Source organism: Protopterus annectens, chromosome 4.part0 (genome assembly GCF_019279795.1).
Source record: "Protopterus annectens isolate FY-2018-M chromosome 4.part0, PAN1.0, whole genome shotgun sequence".
NCBI classification, from domain to species: Eukaryota; Metazoa; Chordata; order Ceratodontiformes; family Protopteridae; genus Protopterus; species Protopterus annectens.
In genome coordinates, this window is record NC_056733.1 from 726461843 (window position 1) to 726478006 (window position 16164).

Genomic DNA, 16164 nt, shown 5'->3' on the forward strand with positions numbered 1-16164 from the left:
CACACACACACACACACACACACACACACACACACACACACACACACACACACACACACTATCAAGGTAAACAGAAAGGCACTATAATGCAACTTTACTGGTCAGCATGAGGCACCAAGCTTGATTCTTCCTACTTTCTCCTCATATTTATCTCGACCCAGTGTTAGACCATTTAATGTAGTTATGTAAAATAAACAGGTCACCTTTCCTACCTCCAGTGACTTACGTCAGTTCTAGCACAAGTCCTTTCCTTCATTCCTTTTGTTCTTTTCACCTTTAATCCTTTTGCATACATTGCTGGCTGAGGTTCAACCCTTTATGTAAATTACTTATATCCCCTTTTGCTTATCTGTAGTCTGGAACAAGCACCTTATTTCTCTGTATATTCACTCTGATGTTTTCTTATTCTACAACCAGTAGGCAAAGCTTTCTAACTGAACATGTTAATACATGGTTAAAAATAATTAAAGCATCATCAAACTGCGTCTTTGTTACATATTGTATGAGTTTGACAATAATAACCATTTCTGGCACTGTTTTTGTTGCTTTGTGGTGATATTCATCCTAACTTATTACTTCTTCTTTCAGCTTTTCCCGGTTAGGGGTCACCACAGCAGATCACCTGTCTGCTCATGATTGGAGTAGAGTTTTTACGGTATCGAGTTGCCAGCCCGGCACCCAACCTTCCACGGAAGACACACACACACACCTAGGGCCAATTTAGAGTGCCCAGTCCACCTACCACATGTCTTTGGGAGGAAACTGGAACACCTGGAGGAAGCCCATGTGACCACAGGGAGGACATGCAGACTCCACACAGAAGGCACCCCAGCCGAGAATTGAACCGGAGAACCTCTTACTGTGAGGTGACAATGCTAACCACTGCACCACCGTGGTCACCCATCATCCTAGCTCATTACTACTTCTACTAAATACAACTTTCTTTGTTTCAGTTGATGCCATTCAGAGAGAGCTAGAGGCTTTAAAGATTGTGCATATAATAAAAGCATCTTTAATAATCCCCTTCTTCAAGAATGACTGCCCTACATTATCCTGATGTTTTAGTAATTATGGGCATTTGTTTATGGCCACACATCCATAATTCTGAGATCCTGCCACCAGATTTGTCTCTCTCACACACACACACACACACACACACACACACACACACACACACACACACACACACACACACACACACACACACACGAAAATACCTTTCACTCATCTGATCCAACCATTTGTGGTGGTCTGCAGCCACTGTACAGTCCAAATGTCTTCTGGAATTCAAATTGCTCCTGCGCAGAACATGAAGACGTAAATAATCTCAGCTTCTGCATCTGTCTGACCAGACACAAAGGGCGTTCTTAAAGAAGAACACCCTTAAAAAAAAAAAAAAAGTATTTTTTTAATTAAAAGTAAAGATATTGGGCCGGAATCACGAAGGCTTGCATGGATTCTAAGAGTAGAGTAAGACTCCAGACAGCCAATATGTCTGCCGAGCGATCCAGGAACAGCCGGCAGGGGCGTGCATGAGAGCTCCTAAAACGACTCTTGCATGGACAGTGTTAGGTTATGCAAATTACCTCATTTGCTGCTGAAAGCTATGCAAATGAGGTAAATTTGCAATCCAGGAAACACTAACCTGTCCAAGTAAGAGTAGTGTTATTTGCAGAAATGTACTCCGTTGGTAACGGAGTACCGTTCTGCAAATAGCAAAATGGAGCTATGACAGCTCCAAATAAAGGATGCATCCAGTTGAGGAAGCATGCCAATGGCCAAATATAAGGCCATTGGCATTTTTATCTGTTGCAAAATAATAAAAAATATTTTTTTTCCCGATCTCCGATGTTTAAGCGTAGCACAGCACTGCGCAAACGTGCGGCTCTCTAAAAAAACAGAAAAAAAATAAAAGCCAGAAATAGGCAGTTTATTAATATATTCTTCTGCCATGCAGGTGAATGGCAGGCTGTAGACAACATGGCTACTGAGTAGTGGTTGCTAAGGGGGGAAGCTCAGTCTGAGAGATGTAACCAAGCATTAGTAGGCAATCCTATGCAAATGAGAATAAGGATAGTGAATCCCAATTTTCCCTGCCATGTTAACCATGTCCCTAGAGTGTAAGAGTAGGATTAGGGGAGTAACAGAGTAGAAAATAGGTGACATCATGAGGGGGTATGTATCAAAGACTGTAAGCTTATTGGAGCAGAGTGGCATGTGTTTGCTGTAAGTTCATCAGGACTGGAAGAGACGTGTTTACATTTGTCTGAACTGAAACCCAGAAACCGAAGGTGTACGCCATGGATATCACTAAAGTTTCTTGCAAAGATGCTTACACTGTGTGCGCATGTGTGCGCGCCCGTAAACACGTCTAAGCCTGTGTGCGCGTGTGTGTGCCCGTGTAAGCCTGCGTAAGGCTGTCTAAGCCTGTGTGCGTGGATGTGCACCCACCTAAGCCTGTGTAAGCCTGTGTAAGCCTGTGTGGGTGTGTGTGCACTTGTGTGCGTGTGTTTGCGCTTGTTTGCACGTCACTGCCCCCTGTGGAAACAGAAAGGGAAAAGGAAGGAAAAGAAGTAGTAGGAAGTTAACCAAGGAGAACTAGCAGAGCTGCCAGGTGAAATCAATCAGAATCAGCCAATTACACAGGCAGTACACTAGCCCAGCCCAGCCCAGCACTTAAAACTCTGCAAACAACATTCCCCCATGTTTTTCTCAGAAACACTGCAACACTGCAGTCTACAAAGAGAAGTGAAAACTTAAAAAGCTTAACTGAGAGAAAAAAATGTTAGGGGCTGCCATTGTTATTATAAGGCAACACGTGCAAGATGCTGAAGGTGGTCCCATTGCGAATGCTGCTGAGGAACCCACAGTGAGGAGACGGAGAAGAGTGTACAGACCCAGGGTAACCTACCAGGGGCTACATGAGCTGGAGATAGTGGAGCACTATAGAGTGGACAGAGACCTCCTGCAGCAAACTGTTGAGCTGTGCAGGCTACGTCTCACACACAGAACCAACAGAGGGAAACCCATCCCAGTGGAAACCAAGGTATGTGTTGGCCTAAGAATACTAGCAACAGGTACCTTCCAGAGACCAACTGGTGATATGATGGGGATTTCACAGGCATCAGCATCCAGGGTACTGCACCAGTTCCTGAATGCCATGTCAGCACATGTCAGTGATCATGTATATTTCCCCAATTCCCGTGAGGTATTGACCAGCAATATGCATCTCTTCCAGAAAATAGCGAAATACTCTGAGGTAGTGGGTGCAATTGACTGCATGCACATACACATCAAAGCACCAGCCGGTGAGTGGGGTAGGGCCTACATCAACCGCAAGGGCTTCCACTCCATCAACTGCCAGGTCGTGCGATGACCAGGGCATAATACTGAATGTGTGTGCTGGCTGCCCTGGAAGCTACCACAATTCCCATATCTGGCATCTGACACAGCTGTACCAGACATTTGCCAATGGGGACATCCCTGACGGTCACCTAGTGGGGGATGCTGGATACACACTGGAGCCGTGGCTGATGACACCCATCAGAAATGCACACACACCTGAACAAGAACTCCATAATGAGGCACACGCACAAACACGAAATGTAATCGAGCATGTGTTTGGGATGCTCAAGTCATGGTTACGGTGCCTGGACACATCTGGTGGAGCCTTGCAGTACTCACCAACTACATGTACCCAAATTGTCATGGTATGTGCCATGCTACACAATATGATCCTGCGAAAACAGCTGCAGCAGGAACAGTATGGGGCAGGGCCAAACAGCCCCCCACCATTGCCAAGGCCTGCACAGGCACAGCGTGACTCAAAGGAGGAACAACCTGAGCCTGCCCCAGTAGGCAGAAGGAGTCGTGCCCAGTATTTCTTGGCCTTGGCAAAGAGGCAACGCATAGCACATATACTGGTTCAGTAGGAACCCTGGAAATGATACCTATCTCTGACTCACACATAAAATAAACAGGATGCCTAACTTGACACTACCTGTTTACAAACATGTATAGGGAGTGTAGTATGTGCATCCAACATAGGCAGCCCTGCAGCACCACCTGAGGCATGATTGCCATGTTTTAAGCAATATTAAGCAGTGCTAAGCAGCTTTTACTAATATTTAGTATATGTAAACAAAATTGCCCGTGCTAACTAGCACAACGTCGGGCAACGTTGAGCAATGTCGGGCAAGGCCGGGCAAAGTTGAGAAAAGTCAGGTAAACATGCTCATATTTGCTTTACTGTTCCTTAAGCAGTCTGGTCTGCCCAGCATGTAAATAAAAAGCAGTGACAGGGCTCGAACCCAGGATACTGTGCACTATAGTCACACTACTGAACCACTAAGCCATGATAGCATTTCAGTGGCACAGACACACAGGACAATTGTGCACTAATGCAAACACAAAGAAATGCTGTATCATGCCCCTACAGAGGCATATGGGTAACCTCCCCACAGGCCTATGCAGACAGAGAACATCAGGCCAGGCGGTGTGATGTGGGTTGTGTAGGCTATGAAGTCACAATCTAATACACGTGACATTGGACGCTAGGATCTGTAGTACAGTAGTATGCCTCAAGCCAGTACGGTAGGCAACAGTACAGACTGAAATGGTGTACCATACATAGCAGTGCAGGCATAGCAAATGTGTATAAGTGTCAGGTGAAACCCTCATCCTATGCACATCCACAGTAACAATCAGGTGTGCCCCTGGGTAGAAATGTACAAAGAATAGCTGCCCCCCCTGTATGTAGAAATGTTGATAAGTCTATGCAAAGTGTCTCATGGAAGCCCTGCAGGCACAGCATGATCCCTGTTGATCTATGACACAAAGGTGAGCCCTGCTATAAAAATACAACTTGATTTTCCATACACATATAGTATAAATGTCTATACCGGGCGTGCTCACACACTCCAACAAATGTAGTGGATTTCATTCAGCATCACACTGAAAGGTCATACTGGGCATGCTCACACACTTAAATAAACGAAGCAAATGTCAGGCAACAACATACTGAAAGGTCATACTGGGCATGCTCACACACTTAAAGAAATGAAGCAAATGTCAAGCAGCAACATACTGAAAGGTCATACTGGGCATGCTCACACACTTAGGCTAAATACAGATGTGATAATAACGGATCTATGGACAAATGTGGATAGTCATCTCTACTTCCAGAAACACATTCACAAAGTGGTCAGAAAATCATGCTATGTGTTCACACAAACTGCCAAGGTCTGTGCATGTAGGTCAAAGGAGGTTCCCACTACTCATCAGTCATCATACCCGTCAGAGAGTACCACAACACACTTGCGATGAATCTGACTAGGCATGTTCAGCAGCCGTAAAGACCACAGAAGTACCTTAACAAGAGGATTACTGGCCACAAACAGTTGCCCCATGCAACAAGACTGAATGTAACCCAATCTGTACTCTGTTGCATACTGTCTACTCAGGAGATCTCTGCACAACAGACAGGTCCATGTCATGGCTAGTCAGATCAGTTCTGAGTTACAGCTCAATGGCACTAAATATACAGACCCAACTGATATTGCCAACATCCTGGCAGATAGGATCAGTGTTAACTTTACCCTCTTCTCACCCATGAAAGAGCACATCTCTCTAATGGAAGACTGCAAAGTTGCTGTCATCATGGCTGCACAGGTAAAAAACACTCTCCAAAGCCAGTATCACAGCAGCCATGGGAACAGATAACTTCCCAGGCTGTGTTCTACACAAACCACAGAACAAACAGGCACCAAACTGATGTACCATGTACAGTCATAGCCTCACCTCATGCTTTGTGGCTGCTGAATGGTGCACAGTGACAGTTATCCCACTACACAAGGGTGGAGACACCACCAACCCCAGGAACTAGCGCCCTATTAGCGTGATGAGCCCACTCTTCAATGCCATGGAAAGTATCATCATACAACTTATAAAAATTTACATTGGTAATCCCCAAACCCTGGACCACAACCATGTTGGGTTTGTAAAATGCAGATCATGTCTCCTAAACCTGATAGATGGCATTGAAGCAGTCACCAGAACCGTAGACAAGGGTAAGGTGGTTCGCACAGCCTATGTAAATCCTGCCATGGCTTACAACACCACCCCACACTCTGGAAATATAGATAAACCGACTAAACTAGGTATAGATTGCTATGTCACAAGGTGGGTTGCCAACAGGCTTACTGACAGAACACACACTGTGAAAGTAGCAGACTCCAAGTATGACTTTGGACTAGTGACGAGTGCAGTACCACAGGGTCCAGTCCTGGGTCTTGTCCTGTTTAGTATCTACTTCCCTGAAGTAAACTTTAACATGGAAGGTCTGTGGTTACTGAAGTATCCAGAGGACTGCAAACTAGGAGCCACAATTGTAAACACTAAAGATGTGGACATCCTACAAAAGGGCCTCACTGAGGCAGATGGCTGTTGTCAAAACCATGGGCTCTAGCTCAATGCCAAAAGGTGCATTATCATCCCCTTTGTTAAAAACTCTGTAGCCAAGAACTACAACATAGGCGGTAGTATATTTAACACTGAAAGTGTGACAAGAGACCTTGGGTCACAGGTGGACAGTGGACACAACTGTGATAATCACATCCCCACAGTAGTCAGGAAACCCTCCTATGTGGCACACCTCATCACAAAATGTGTCTCATGCAGAATACAAGAGGACATTGTTCCCCTCTACTCATCACTCACTAGAACTATAATAGAGTACAACGCCACTTTTGCTATGTACCTCACAAGATAACTACAACAACTGGAAAGCCTGCAGCAATACCTCACAAAGAGCATTAGCAGCCTGAAATACATGCCATACACAGACCTTCTCAAAATGCTCCATCCCTACTCCCTTGCATATCGCCTACTCAGAGGTGTTCACTGCCTAACATACAAAGCTATGTCAAACACAGAGCTGTTGGACATGCTCCACGTAAAACACTCGCAATCCCTCTGACCTTCGGACTCAAAACCACGAGTGAAATATAAAAAGAAGGGGTGTACCCATTTACCTGATGGATACCCACACCTTCAGGTTAGTGGCACAGCATGAGTCCTTGGAGACCATGCAAGTGCAACTAACATTGGGCAAAGCTGCTCATCAGATTGTAGCCTGCTACAGATCACCTACCTTGTCTCAGGAACCTCACTCAGTATTCCTGAGAACAGTGGAAAATATAAAGTTCATATCAAACACCATTTTATGAGGATATTACAACTACCCAAACATTGAGTGGGAGAATTACTCATGTACAATGTCCTTTGCCCAATATTTCCTAGAGTTTAAAAACTCTAACACCCTGGAACAGCTGGTCACCACGCCCACTAGAGGTGACAACATACTGGACATGATCATCACCAACATGCGATACCAGTGTTCCACAACAGAGATAAACCCCTCGGTGGTAATATCAGATCATAAAGTAATCACACTGGACATCCACATCCCACCCCCCCACCCAGTCAATGAAACCACTGTGAAGACATTTCAAAAGCAAACTGCTCACTTCCCAAGACCAAAGTGGAACGTTCCAAACACCTCTTGCTATAGGATAATGGTATACAATCTGCCAAATCTTTTACAAGTACATCCTATGAGCATCTACAGGGATGCATGGATTGAGACATCACATATAAAACCAAGATGCACTCCTCCATAAATAAGAAAACAATCAGGTGGTTGTTGCCCATAAATAAGATAAACAACAGAAGGAGGAAACGAACACATGATAGAGCCAACTTTACTAAAGGAAAGGCATCACTGATCATTATTAGGAAGAAACAATGATCACTAATAAAATAATCCAAGGACAGTTTCTAAAGACAAATAGCCAAGGAATGTAAGAATAACAACCACAAAGCCTTCGGTAGCTATACCAGACATGTAGGTGTCAACCTCCAAATATGCTGTCAGCTACTGAAAAATGGCAAGAAATACACTGAACCAACTTTCATTGCCCACATCCTGGTGGACAGGTTCAGTGTAAACCCCCCATCACCCCCAAAAGGGCCTGTGTCCATCACAGAAGGATGCAGAGCCCCAGACGTCATGGACATGCAGGTAAAGACAGCCCTCTCCATAGCTAAGAACACAGCATCAATGGGACTGGATGGTGTCCCAGGCTGCATCTTACACTAGGCCCAAAAGGAACTACACCATCACCTACATTCACTGTCCAGACTCAAGCGTACCACAGGCTATGTACACAAAGAATGGCATACACTAACAGTCATCCAGCTCCACAAAGGGGGTGCCACAACAGAACCTGGAAACCATTGCCATATATGTCTACTCAGCCTGGTCTACAAAGCTATTGAGCAAATTGTCATTGAACCCATAAACAGAGACATTGGAGACCTCCAGACATTGGACTCTACACAACTTTGCCTTGTTAAAGGCAGATTCTGGCTCCTAAACCTAGTTGACTTATTTCAAACAGTTACTAATTACATAGATGGAGGTGAAAGTAGTCCACACAGACCACCGGGACCTCACTAAGGACTTTCTACACCATTCCCACTCTGTCATCATGGACAAGCGTACCAGCTTGAACATTAACAGCTATGTCACAGGATGGGTGGCCAAGTGGCTCACAGATCAAACGCACATGTTCAGAGTTGCGGGTGCCATGTCCGACTCTAAGCCAGTCACAAATGGCATCCCACAGGTCTTGGTCCTGGGACCCCACCTGTTCAGTAGATACTGCTCACAGGTACAGGCAAGCATGGGAGGTGTATGGCTGAACAGGTTTGCAGATGACTGCTAACTGTGGTCCATAATCGACTCTACGGCTGACACAGACATCCTTCAGAAAGGTCTTACAGAGACAGATACCTGGTGTCACAACAATGCCCTCAAGCTGAATGCCAAAGAATGCATAGTCATCCCCTTTGGGTAAAACAAAGTGCACACAAATTACCACATAGGTGGTAATCCAGTATGTATGGAGAAAGTCATTATGGCCCTTGGGACACAGGGAGATAGTAAACTCTCCTTTGATGATGACGTAGCCAAAGTGTTTAGACATTCCTTTTATGTAGCCCACCTAATGTCACCTAATATAACCCACTTTGTATAGTCTGATGATGTCACCATCCTACAAATATACCTGTTGAAAGAACTCACAGTAATGTGTATAGTGCCTTGTGTAAATGCGTACTCCTGTAGTATCATAAAGTAGTTAAGTAGAGGTTTGAATCCTGCACTTGACAAGTTTGTGTGTAGTCTCCTTGGGGAGGAGCAACCTTTTTGGAGAGTAGTAAAACACCTTAAAAGTGGTATACTAATCTTTGTTAAGTCCGATGATGTCACCATCCTACAAATATACCTGTGGAAAAGAAACCTCCCAGTAATGTGTATAGTGTGTTGTGTTAATGCATACTCCTCTAGTCTCATGAAGTAGGTAGGTAGGGGTTTGAATCCTGCACTTGACAAGTGTGTGTGTGATCTCCTTGCTGAGGAGCAACCTTTTTGGAGAGTAGTAGAACACCTTACAAGTGGTATACTTATCTTTGTCAAGTCTGATGATGTCACCATCCTACAAATATACCTGTGGAAAAGAAACCTCCTAGTAATGTGCATAGCATGTTGTGTTAATGCGTATTCCTCTAGTATCATGAAGTAGCTAGGTAAAAGTTTGAATCATGCACTTGCTGAGTTTGTGTGCTCTATGTGTTCTCTACAGTTGGTCAATGTGTTGTGGGTTTTGCTTTTACTACTGTATGACATATCAGTATGACAACAGTATGTGCATTGCTCATGTGAGGTAGCTGTGTGGCAAATACATATATGTACATGTTACCACAATTACTGCATGTGTGGGAATCCTGCTTTCTCCAAGAACACGTCTGTCATCTTTGCCAGAGTGTGCTGCTGCTTTCCAGACCTTAAGTCACATCTGTATGCTTGTGACAGGGCCAGCCACTGCAGTGATCCCTGGCCTAGGTCATCCGTGTCACACACACTCATTACGGTTTCTATTGAATTGTGTGAGTGAGGGTTTATGGCCGAGGTATATGTCAGACCTGTTCAAACGCAGCAAGGCCTGTCAGTGATGGCTATTCATTATAGGTGTACAACAACCTTTGTGGATATGCATGCAGACCCCTTATTGCTTATGTGATCCACCAAGGGATTTCAAAATACCTTTGGAAATGTGATTATCAAAGGAGAGATGACGTAACACTTGGTTGCATGTACACATCGGTACCTATTCATCATGTCGGTGGCTACTACCTATGTGGTACTGTGGGGATACTATGTTCCATAAAGGTGGATCACTATGCTTTGGTTGGCTTATAGCTTTACAGCATGGGTTTGACAACAGGTATCTGTCTGTATGATACCCTTGTGGAGGATGTGTGTGTCATCTGGAGAATGCATTATATGGACGGACATATCCCTACTGTGATTGCTTGTACCTAAGAGAGCTATATGCCAAACAGGAGTGGTCTCAGTAATGGGTGCAGGTGAATACCACTGGTTACTGGCATAGTATAGTACCTGAAGGATCCAAATGTTACTGTGTGTCCTACATCTGTGTGTCGGTTGTCAAGACATCATCTAACGATTGGTTATGGTCAGGCTGTTGAAGTTATGTATACTACCAGAATGCAAAACAATGACAGATAGTAACAGTATCACCCACAGCACAGTGTCAAACCATGTCATACACACATGTGTAGTCAAGTGCCGAAATGTGTGTAGTACAATGCATACTGGCCACCAATAGAAACTATGGAGTGTTACTGTGTAATACAGGGCATGTCACCCTGCCCATGTGTCCACTATGCACGTACATGCAGACAGTGCACCTCCACCATGTTCACAAATGTACACCTGCAAATCTGTGCTATACACATCTCACACATAATGTCCACTCTATAACACATGCTGCCAATACTACACACATCAGCCAAGTGGCACGTGGGTGGACAATACACTATTGGAACTAATCCTGGTGTAAACAATACTACATTGACAATCATAGCTTTAATGCATCATGCCTGCTCAGCTACACCTTCAAGCATATCATTACACTCTACTGCTGACAACATGCTAACATTGCTATACTGCTATAAAGTCACCCTGTGCATCAGCACCATGGTAGCCTGTTCCTGCATCAATGTTACAGATGACAGTAGGTGGCACAGGTTTCATCATATGCACAGGGTGTGTTGTTGGTTTGCCAGAGGCCTACAGTGAGCCATAAAATCAACATATGTGTGTGTGTGTGTGTGTGTGTGTGTGTGTGTGTGTGTGTGTGTGTGTGTGTGTGTGTGTGTGTGTGTGTGTGTGTGTGTGAGGGCCAAGAGTACTGCTATGGGCCAATGTTGATGTAATGTGTGCGGGTATGTGTTAGCCCTAGGTGTCTGGTTTATGTGTGTGTGTGTCTGCATGCACACAGTTCCACCATGTGGCTGCCATATATGGGTATTTGTGGGACAGCCACAGACTGTACCTGCCAGGCTTTACAGATCACCGTCTCTGGCCACGAATACGGTACCTGTGCCTGGCAGGGGTGCTACTGACACTATGAGGTACTAAGCCAGACTAGGTACTATCCCCAGAGGTAGATGGATGTACACTGGACCCAGGCCCATGCTGGGACTGTCCAGAACAACGTGCTTGTGGTCTTCTAGGATGTTCTATGGACAGCCCACCCCCAACATTGCTTAGGCTGGTACTGGCAGTACAGGAGCGGCTGTGACTTGAGGGACGTCCACGGGACTGCCAGCTGCTGATGTTGCTGGCATACGTCCAGGTCAATGACTCAACAGTCCCGCACTGTCCTGACACATGGACATGACATTGCGGAGGACATCTAATGTCTCACCCCAACATCTATCAGTGACTTCAGTGTAATTATGGATGGCACCTGCTAGGTCATGGATACTGTCAATGACGGCAGTGTTATGTGCCCTCTGTGCCCTTAGTCCCTGTCAGGTGTACCGTTCCATATGTGCCTGTGCCTCCATGACAGCCTGGAACATGCGTGAGGTTGTAAGACCTGTGGCACGTCTGCCATTGGCATGATGAGCAGCAGTGCTCCGACGAGAACCCCTGGACATCTGCCTATGTGGTACCCTTCCAGACATCTGGGTATGGCTGCTGTGTAGGAATGCATGTGCTATAGATACCACACTGTCCTGGCCAATGCCGACTGTATGCTGTCCCTCAGCTAAGGGCATTGGTGATGGATGTATTGGCAGTATGACTGTGTGCATGGATGGGGTGGACACTTGTGTACTGTCGATTGGTGGCCCAAAGACAGACCCTGGCAAACATGTCTGTGCCTCAACAAACCTATCATCATTATCACTATTCTGCTCAGTGACATCAGTTTCCCTGCTGCAGTGAACCAGCCCAACGTCAGCACCTGTGAGAGGAAGACAGGAAACACACTTTATGACCTGTACATGATGTCGGCACACATGCACACATGCACACATGAACAAATGAACACATGCACACATGCACACATGCACACATGCACACATGCACACAAGCACAAATGCACACATGCACACATGAACACATGAACCCATGCACACATGCACACATGAACACATGCACACATGCACACAAATGCACTCCTGACTAAAACAGACACACACACACACACACACACACACACACACACACACACACACACACACACACACACACACACCACCAGCAATCCAGAACATACTCAATAGCGGGTGATGCTGGGGTACAGTATCACACACCAAACAGTTATATCACATGTGTCAGCATGCAGGACGTGTGTTGCTCAACAGCATGCAGTGTGAGTGTAGACAGCCCTTGCTAATAACAGTATACATGGCTTTGATGCATGTGTGTTGTTGTTCAGTGATTGGCCTTACCCTGGAATGCAATGTGTACATGGACACAACATTGCTGTGCAAGTAATGAAAGCTCTGCAATGTCCTGTGCATCATCACTCACAGGTATACATACCATGGCTGGATGTGTATCTGTGTGTCACATAGATATCCATTTCTGATTAGAGCGTATGTGTCTTTAGCAGATAATTGTGGACACAGGTTTAGCACATGCATGCTATGTATACACACAGGATGAGTGGTGCATGTATACCTGATGGAATACCATTGCTCAACATAGCCATTGTACAGTAGTTATGGTGAGGGTAGCACATATTGTGGACATGCCAGTACCAGCCATGACATGGCATGCTACAACACAACTGCAACATTAAACATCACACATACACAGTGTGTGTCATGTGACATATACACTCAATAGCATTACAAGACATATATGTGTCACTTTGTACAAATGGTGATTGCTATGCATATTGTGTATAGGTGCATATGTTTGCACACACACAACATTGAGGTGCATAGCAATTAATGCTATGTGTAGTACTGTGGTCACTGTAACTGGATGGGGTGTAGTACCATGAGCCATCATCATGCAGCATCATGTGGTCACTCAAGGCTACTAATGTGTGCTAGACCAGCACATACCATGCTGTACCAGAACTGCAGTACCATGGCTACATTCACCATTTTACAGCCAGTTGTTACATGGGTTTGTAAGGTGCCCAATAGGGGGCATTGCCTAACATGAATGTGTTATGTGTTGAAGAGTGTCGCACAGCCACATGAGAGGCCTCTAACCCTCTGGTATATTATGTGTGCTGTGTGGATGACATTTGAGATACTGGAGTGTGACCTTACATCGGGTGTCTGAATACGCCATGTGCAGCATGTTAAAGTGTACTGCGTATGACAAGATTGTGTATTTTGTGTGCATGTGTATCAACTCTGCCTATCCAATGTCCACTACAGTGTTGCCACAATTGTGTGGGATGCTCTGTGTATTGCATGTATTTGAGGCAGCTACTCACGTTACTGGGATGTGCATAGTCTCACAGCAAAGATGCACAGCATGCATTATGCGTAGGTGTGTTATGCGTACATGGCCTACACCTAACCTATGACATGCACATTTAATTAGCAATATTAAATGTAGAACACACTCACCAGCATGGGTCTGCTGCCTTGCTGTCACACCAGAGGGACCTACAAGGATATGAGACAGTTTGTCAGTGGCAACAGCTGTGGCATTGCTACTGTGTGTTTGCAATCTTACAGTAGTACAACGGTTGACAGTCACAGGCCTACAGATTATATTCCTAATTATTAGTATTGCACAACACTAGGCACCACATCTTCTAACTACACAGTACACATCTCACATAAGCATGCTCTACCAATAGAGGTAACAGTAGTCTACAGCTATGTCATGATACCTGCATGCTCCGTGTCAACTTGCTGGGTGGCTCCGGCTTCCATGATGATACATGTTAGTTGTTGTTGTTGTTGTTGGCCAGGAGCCACCTGGCTCAGGAGCAACTCCTCCACTCTGGTGAGGGGGGATGGATGGCTACCCCACCACCTGTGGCAAGCTGTTTTCTATGGATATCAGACGCACGCTGCCGGACATGTCTAATTAAATCACTGCAGTGATGGCGTACCTGCTCATATGTCCGGTTATGCATGCCTATGTCATTTCCCCTACGGACAAGATCTTGCCACAGTGCAGTCTGCTCATGCTGGTCCTGGCTGGTTCTTGAAAACAGCAGGGCGTAGTGCTGCACCAGGCTTGTGGTAATCTGTTCCTCCTCCGCTGGGCTATAGTGGGATTATGATGGTGGGACATGACCCTGGAAGACAATGAAACAATATGTGTGAGCAAGTCATGTGGCACACTTAACATTCTAAAGTACAGATATCAATTAACTGCCATATATAGCAACCTATTGGCTGTCAGAGGATACCCACTTTCAATACCACATATCAGTGCTCAACCCACAACTGCCTAACAGTGCCTGGCACACTCTATATATAAAACCATGTTTTGCACAGCAACAAAGATAAACCAGTATGTAAGACTATACAACAGTACATGGCACACTGTATGCAACACAATGCACCACCTAGCCACAGGAGGTATATATCAAGCTAATGCATCAAGAAATATGTAATCCATTGCAATGATTGTAAAGTCCAGTTACAGTATTACCAGTATACCACACTAGTCGTTGATGGCAAACCCCTGCCTAACATATGTGCACATTAGTTAATATAGATGGCATACTGCTGTACTAGACTATACATGTTGCTAGATACGCACTTATATCCTGTAACACACATATGACCGAGGCCATGGTACAGGCATACCCACACACACATTAGACATACATACCAGACACAAAGGTATGGCACCCAGATGACCTTTACCTGTGTACCATAGAGTACTGTGTGTCAGTAGTTACAAAACCTTATGCCTGAGGTATGTAATCTCTGAGGACTACAGGGAACACACAAAACAGTGGTTCCAAGAAATGTGGACATACATCATACTGTGCTGTTTAGGCATACAGCTTCAGATAGTACTACAGCTCATACAGGAGTTGGATTCACCAGCAGTAACACTCAATAAGCATACATGTACTGCTTTAGCCTACAATGGGACACCCCAGTCGACACCAAGGGACTATGTCAGACCATATAGCATACTGCTTTTTCTGCCTAGCAATGGCATACACATCTTTTGCTGGGATCACAGCTAGGACACATAATACCATAACAGAAACAGTTTCCCACTAAGCTATCACACATATACAGAACTCTGACACATTCACCAACACATTCACCATCACACTCAGTCAACCTCACATAGCAATTATTGCAACATGTACATGTGGGTGTGTATCGGTTCATAGGTAGGTAATAGGCTATTGGCCCTAGGGCCTATAGAAGTCTAGCCATACACTACCCTGGCCTTTGACACACAGGTAATTTCATTTCAGGTGGCCCTGTCAAGCAGAGCCACAGAGGTGATTTCTGGGGTGTATTTCCTATCTCCCATACAATCATCAGGATTATTTATGACGACTGCTGATTAGGAGCTTTGTTTGCTATTGATAGGTAGTTTGTTCCAGAGTATGGGATGTCTCTGAGATAGGAATCTATCCCTCCAGCATGTGCTGTTTATTGAGGTCACAAGGTTTAGGTCCCTAGAGCGTGTAGCTCATAGGGATTGTGATCTGTTTACGTGGAGCATGTCCAACACCTCTGGGTTTGACATAGCTTTGTATGTTAGGCAGAGGT